The following is a 7,835-nucleotide window of genomic DNA, read 5'->3' on the forward strand; positions in this document are numbered from 1 at the left end:
AATTACTCCATTGGTATCTTTTTTTTTGTTGTTGTTGTTGTTGTTGTTTTTTTATTAAATTTTTATTTTCAGATTACATTTGTTCCTCTTCCCCCCCCCACATAACTCCCCTCCTTCCAGTTCCCGCCCCACCCTCCGCCCTCACTCCCTACCCACTGTCCTCATCCATAGGTGCACGATTTTTGTCCAGTCTCTTCCCGAATCTCCCATTCCCCTTACCCCCCCAAGAATAGTCAGTCCATTCCCTTTCTATGTCCCTGATTCATTATAATCACCAGTTCATTTTGTACATCAGATTATTTATTCACTTGATTCTTAGATTCACTTGTTGATAGATGCATGTTTGTTGTTCACAATTTGTATCTTTACCTTTTTCTTCTTTCTCTTCTTAAAGGATACCTTTCAGCATTTCGTATAATACTGGTTTAGTGGTGATGAACTCCTTTAGCTTTTCCTTGTCTGTGAAGCTCTTTATCTGACCTTCAGTTCTGAATGATAGCTTTGCTGGATAAAGTAATCTTGGTTGTAGGTTCTTGGTATTCAGCACTTTGAATATTTCTTGCCATTCCCTTCTGGCCTGCAAAGTTTCTGTTGAGAAATCAGCTGACAGTCGTATGGGTATTCCCTTGTAGGTAATTGAGTCTCTTTCTCTTGCTGCTTTTAAGATTCTCTCTTTGTCTTTTGCTCTTGGCATTTTAATTATGATGTGTCTTGGTGTGGTCCTCTTTGGATTCCTTTTGTTTGGGGTTCTCTGCGCTTCTTGGACCTGTAAGTCCATTTCTTTCACCAGGTGGGGGAAGTTTTCTGCCATTATTTCTTGAAATAGGTTTTCAATATCTTGCTGTCTTTCATCTTCTGGCACCCCTATTATTCTGATGTTGGTACGCTTGAAACTGTCCCAGAGGCTCCTTACACTATCTTCACACTTTCGGATTCTTTTCTCATTTTGCTTTTCCAGTTGGGTGTTTTTTGTCAAATCTTTGGTTTGATTCTTGTGCTCCTCTGGTCTGCTATTGGGTATAATATTCTTTATTTCAGTCCGTGTATGCTTACTTTCTAATTTCTTTATCGTAGCATCGAGGGTCTCATTAGTTTTTGTGAGGCTCTGCACAAGTTTATAGCAAGCCCTCAAAATTGCGATTCTTAGCTCCATATCCTCCATTTCTGTCATGTTTTTTTGTCTCCGCATCTTTTATGCTTTCTTGGTGCACCCCCTTGTGGTCTCTGTGCGCAGTCTTGTTCTAGCCAAGCCTTAATTGTTGTAGTTAACACTAGAGGGATTTGACCACCAGGCCGACTGGCTGTTGGAATCAGCTCTGTGGAAAACTTCAGTCCTCTGGGGAGGCGCTAGTCCAGCCTTTGCCTGAGGCGATCGGCAAATGGCTCTGCGCAAGGCTTGGGCGGGGCGGGCTCAACAGGGCCGGGGGAGGGAGCAGCTATGGCTGCTCTCAGTCCGTCTCCAGGGGCTCTGCCTTTCTGTCCCCACAACCGCTGCAAACCTAGGAGGGACCGTAGCCAGACAGTCCCGCTTCTCCCGTTTGAGTCTGGGTCCCTAGAGACTCGCCCAGATCTGTAGCCCAGAGTCTGAGACTCATTCCTGTTTGAAAACGACAACCGCGCCCTCAGCCACCAGCTCGCTTTGCGCGCGCACTGCCGCACCACCGTACCTTTAAATTTTCCACACTGCGTCTCCTCTGGGCCTCGTAATGCTGTTGTTTTTCCTTCTAGTTGAAGAGTCTCTCCTCAGCCAGCCTTCCTGTGGTTCTGGGTGATGTCCGTTCCGTCTTTTAGTTGTATTTTTAAAGTGGTTGTTCGAGGCAGCAAACTCCGGTGTTTACCTATGCCGCCATCTTGGTTTCCTCCCGTTGGTATCTTAATGGGGATTGCATTGAATCTGTAGATTGCTTTGGGTAGTATGGACACTTTAATGATGTTGATCCTACCAATCTATGAACATGGTATGTTTTTCCATTTATTTATATCTTTCTCTATCTCTTTTTTCAATGTCCTGTAGTTTTCTGAGTACAAGTCTTTTACTTACTTAGTTAAGTTTATTCCTAGTTATCTTAATTTTTGTTTGAATGGTAAATGGGATTTTTTTTTTTTTAGTTTCCCTTTCTGTGAGTTCATTATCCTGCTATATAAAAACCCAGGGACCATTATGTCCAAAACAACCAAAGGCTCAACCCAAAGCTAGGCTAGGGAGCTGAGGCAGTGGGAGCTGATCAATCAGTGGCAGCGGTGACTGGTGACTGGCAACTGGTGACTGGTGACTGGTGAGCGGCTGAAAAGAAGGCCTCTTGGTCCTTCCTCCCAGCCCTATGACTCCAATTAATTGATGGCTGAGGCAGGGCAGAACTGGGGACTGGCTCCCTTAGTAGTCCTGTAAGTGCAATCTCAAGAAGACAGGCCAGGCACCAACAGACCAGTACTGTCGGCATGATCCTGACAGTGCTGCTGGCCTCCTGGAACTTGGCCTCAGGCACTGAGGCGGCTTCCCCTCCCTAGACGCTCCACAAAGTCACTCAAGCCCGCCCTGCTCCAGACAAAGTGTGATCACTGCACACAGAAGAAATGTAGTAAAAAATAAAAACCGATGACCAAGGGCCTGCCTTCACGAGCTCATGGGAGCCTCCGAGGCTGGGTACCCAGAGTATTTTAGGGGCTTCAGGTGAGCGAACAACACAGAGGGGTCAGGAAACCTCCCTGGAGGATGGGCAGTAGGTCTGATCGCGGATCCATCCATCCTTCCATCTGCCAACAGCGGCCTTCTCAGAGAATGGGAGAACAAGGGGAGGGGGTGGTTCTGCAAACCCCAGAGGGAATCCAAGGTCTCAGGTACTCTGCCCTGCCTGCTGACACTTTCAAATGCTCCCTGAGTCAAAGGTGCTGCCAGAGAGACCCTGGGCGGGTGCCTGGCACAGCAGCCTCTCTGCATTTGCCTGTTCATCATTGTGTCTGTCTGTGTCTGTCAGGCTGCCCCCGATCTTGCTTCCACTTCTAGAACTAAGCTTCTGGTATAGCGACAACCCACAAACCCGTATCCCTTTCCTATGGCAGGATACTTGTCCCCCACAGGCTACACCCCTTCGCCCCCTCCTCCCTACCCTGTGACTGCTAGGTACCCGGAGCAGGTGCAGCATCCTGGGCCTGGACCGGCCCCAGTGCCCACCCACATGCCTGTCCCTGTGCCCAGCTTCGCTCTCTTCCCTCACCCAGCCCCAGTGCTCTGGGGACTGCTGCCCCCCTTTTGCCACTGACTGGGGTACCTTCTGGCCTTGAATTCTTGGTGCCGATTAATCAGATCCTGATTCACCAAAAAGCTGCGTGAGTGGAAACCCTTCTAGGCTGGGAAACAAGTAACTGGTATGAACTGCGCTCAATGGCTGGACAGCCCCTGGGTCAGGTGGCTCAAGAGAGCAACTGCTGTGCACGTCTGTGCTGAGGCCCCTTTGCATCTGTCTGGTGGACTCTGGGGACCGAGAGTGGAAGTACAGTCTCCACCAGGCACCACCATTGGCCATGTGCTGCAGACCTGGCATCCCTTCCTCTGCAAGTTCTCCATTCAAGATGCCGATCGCCATATGATCCTGTGAGTGGTGGGGTCCTGCTGGACGTGTGACTGTGGCACAGACACCAACTTTGAGGTGAAGACTCCAGATGAGTCCACAGTGTGGGCCACATCAGCAAGCAGTGGGGGCGGGGGGCGTGCATGCTCCAAGAAGCTGTCACGGATGCAGATGACTGCCTTGCAGTTCCCGTTGGATCTGGATGGAGAGTGAAGGCTGCACTGCTGGGAGCCACATTCCTCACTGACTACATTTTCTTCAAGAAGCGAGGAGGCACTGGGCCCTCTGCCATCACCAGTTAGATGGCATCTCAGGGTGGGGACCATCACCTCAGCCAGAACTCAAGATGGTCATCTGGCCTGGTCTGGCCCCTCCTCAGAGGCAGCCCTTTCCTCCATGTACACTGCAGAGGACAGACAGGGATGCCTAAGAGGCTGGGGCCATGGTGCCCTACCCTACTCCCTACCCTACCCCCTACCCTACCCTACCCTACTCCCCTGGCCTCCTTCACCTGTGGCCCCCAAAGAAGGGTATGTATGAGAGCCCTTCCCTTGCTACCTCTCACCACTGTCTCCAGCCATCCCTCAGCACACAAGCATATTGGCTTTCAGACTTGCCCTACTCACTTCCCCTCACCCCCTTCCAGGGCCTCTGCTCTGGATGGGGCCTTTGGAGTCCAGGGCTCTAGGGTTTTACAACAGAGCTGGGGTGGGAAAGGGTGAATAACACCAAAGATGGCTTATATGGCCACCCACCTCTGCCTCAGCTTGACCAATTAGTTCAGCCTCAGAATGTGGCACTCAGAGGAGATCCCATCTTCCCCAGCAATGGCTCTAGGGCCTCAGCCACAGTGCCAACCTCCTCTCCCCCTTGGCCCTCCCCACAGCTGGTGCTTGCTGCAGCTCCGTGTGCCTTACTTAACCACCTCTTCCTTCCCTGTTCCTACAAAGGAGGCTGCATCTTTGTATGTTATATTCATATAAACTTTGTAACATTTTTGGAAAAAACAAAACAAAATGATGACCAAGAGAATGCCACAGTCAATGTCCGTCTGGAGTCTGGCTCAGAAGAACGGAGAGAAGGAAGAATTCCATAAGTTAGCCGATGCCAAAATATTTCTGTGTGACTGCCTGGTGTGTGACAATTGTGTGACAGCAGAGGTGGGCAGTAAGGAGCAAGGGGTTCGGTATTGCGAGAGGGATTTCCAACTTTCAGCAGGTAGATATCCCCTGAGGGATGGTGAGAGATGGTGCAGGCCAGGCTGAGGGACTCCCCACCCCGGGCATGAATTTCATGCACCAAGCCTCTAGTTGGTATATAGAAAAGCCATAGATTTCTGGGTGTTAATTTTGTATCCTGCTACATTGCCAAATTCATTTATTAAGTCTAGTAGTTTTTTAATGGTATCTTTGGGGTTTTGTGTGTATAATATCATGTCATCTGCGAATAAGGACAGTTTTACTTCTTCTTTTCCAATTTGGATACCTTTTATTTCTTCTTGTCTGTTCACTATGGCTAGCACTTCCAGTACTATATCGAACAGGAGTGGTGAAAGTGGGCATCCCTGACTTGTTCCTGTTCTAAGAGGAAATGGTTTTAGTTTTTTCTCATTGAGTATGATGTTGGCTGTATGTGTGTCATATATGGCTTTTATCATATTGAGATATGCTCCCTCTATTCCCACTTTGCTGAGAGTTTTTAATCAAAAATGGGTGTTGGATTTTGTCAAATGGTTTTTCTGCTTCTATCAATATGATCATGATATTTTCGTCTTTCAGTTTGTTTAGGTGATGAATCATGTTTATTGGTTTGCAAATATTGTACCAGCCTTGCATCCCTGTAGTGAATCCCAGTGGTCATGGTGTATGATCTTTTTAATATATTTCTGGATGTGATATATTAAGCCCAGAGTAAGTAGAATTGAGGAAATAATAAAGATCAGAGTAGAAATAAATAACGTAGAGGCTAAAAAAAATACAAAAAAATCAATGAAACCAAGAGCTAGTTCTTTGAAAGGACAAACAAAAATTGACAAACCATTAGCCAGACTCATCAAAAAACAAAGAGAGAGGATTTTATGCTAATATTTTGTTGAGGATTTTAACATCTGTGTTCATCAGGTATGTTGGCCTGTAATTCTATTTCTTTGTAGTGTCTTTAGTTTTGGAAATAGGATAATGCTGGCCTCATAAAAAGAAATTGTAAGTGTTCCTTCCTCTTAGATTTTCTGTAATAGTTTGAGGAGTATAGGTGTCAGTTCTTCTTTGAATGTTTGGTAAACCTTGTGAAGCTGTCTGGACCTGGGCTTATGTTTAGTTGGAGTTATTTATTTATTTATTTTATTACTGCTTCTATTTCATCAGTTGTTATTGGCCTACTCAGGTTTTTTGATTCTTCCTGATTCAGTTTTGGGAGATTGTATTTTTCTAGGAATTTGTGTATTTCATCCACATTGTCCAGCTTGTTGGCATACAGTTGTTCATAGTATTTTCTTGTTATCTTTTGTATTTCTGTGGTGTCAGTGTTACTCCTACACTTTGGTTTCTGATTTTACTTATTTGGGTCCTCTCTCTCTCTCTTTTTTTTTTTATGAGCCTGGCTAATGGTTTGTCTATTTTTGTTTGTCCTTTCAAAGAACTAGCTCTTGGTTTCATTGATTTTTTTGTATTGTCTTAAGTCTCTATGTTATTTATTTCTACTCTGATCTTTATTACTTCCTCAATTCTACTTACTCTGGGCTTTTTTGTTCCTCTGTTTCTTGATCTTGTTGTTAACCCATTCGTTTTTACTATAGTTGATTTCTAATTTCATTCCACTGTGATCTGAGACGGTCCTTGATATGATTCAATCTTCTTCAACTTGTAAAGATTTGTTTTGTGTCCTAACATGTGGTCTATCTTTGTGAATGATCCATATGCACTTGAGAAGAATGTTGGGGTGAAATGTTCTATAAATGTCAATTAAATCCATTTGATCCAGTGTGTCCTTTAGTGTCTCTGTTTCTTTGTTAAGTTTTTGTCTGGAAGATCTATCCAATGCACTCAGAGGGGTGTTAAGTCCCCTACTATGACTTTATTGTTGTCAATCTCTCCATTAAAGTCCTCTAGAAGTTTTTAAAAAATATATTTAGGTGATCCTATGTTGGGTGCGTATATGTTTACCAGGCTTATATCCTCTTGTTGGATTGATCCCTTTAGTATTATGTATTGACCTTTGTTGTCTCTTGTGATGGCCTTCATTTTAAAGTCTATTTTGGAGAATATGAGTATTGCTACTCCAGCTTTTTTTTTCTTTTCTATTTGCATTAAAAATTTTTTTCCATCCCTTCACTCTCATCCTGTGTGTGTCATTTGTTTTGAGGTGGGTGTCTTGTAGACAGCAGATAGTTGGGTCATGTTTTGTATCCAATCTGCTACCCTATGCCTTTTGATTGGAGCATTTAGTTCATTTACATTTAGGGTTATTACTGATAAGTACTTATTTATTGCCATTATATTTCTGTACTAGAGACTTGGTGCACAAATTCGTGCACGGGTGGGGTCCCTCGGCCTGGCTGGCAATCGGGGTCTCTTGCAGCCATCTCACCCAGTCCCGATTGGGGCTGATGGGTGAGGGACTGTGGGAGGTTGACTGTGGAAGTGCACTGACCACTAGGGGGCAGTTCCTGCATTGAGCACCTGCCCCCTGGTGGTCACCGTGCACGTCACAGTGACCAGTCGACTGATTGTTCAGTAGACCGGTTGTAATGGTCGCTTGGGCATATATACATATATACACACACAGACACACACACACACTGAGTGGCCAGATTATTATGACCACCTGATGTTTGTAGGCAGCTTGGCTATAATTTCGTGCTGAAGTTGCTAGAGGGCCAGATCATTATAAAGGTCTGAATAGCACAACATACCTAATCAAGTTCATCCTATCATGTTGATGGCATATCCCAATGGAGATGGCTTCTTCTGACAAGACAATGCACCATGTCAAGGTGCTAGTATTGTGCAGGAGTTGTTTCAAGAACATGAGGGAGACTTTACCTTGCTTAGGTGGCCCCCACAATCACTAGATCTCAATCCAATTGAGCATTTGTGGGACGAAGTTAAAAGAGCCATCAGGCAGCTGCTTCCACAACCATCAAATCTCACAGAACTGGACAGTGCTATTCATCAGGCATGGTGTCAGATTCCTCGCATCACCTTTGAACATCTTGTGGAGTCAATGCCAAGAAGAATCACTGCAGTATTGAAGGCAAAAGGTGGCCCA

The 7,835-nt window shown here is 45.5% G+C and overlaps 1 pseudogene; it reads left to right on the forward strand.

Moving 5' to 3' along the window:
• Positions 1 to 3,053: 3,053 nt before the first annotated feature.
• LOC139013275 (phospholipid scramblase 3 pseudogene) lies at positions 3,054 to 3,871 on the forward strand (annotated as a pseudogene).
• Positions 3,872 to 7,835: the final 3,964 nt, after the last annotated feature.

The sequence above is a fragment of the Myotis yumanensis genome, unplaced genomic scaffold, assembly GCF_028538775.1.
Source record: "Myotis yumanensis isolate MYYU_CA2020_CCGP unplaced genomic scaffold, mMyoYum1.0.hap1 SCAF_6, whole genome shotgun sequence".
In the NCBI taxonomy this organism is placed as follows: Eukaryota; Metazoa; Chordata; class Mammalia; order Chiroptera; family Vespertilionidae; genus Myotis; species Myotis yumanensis.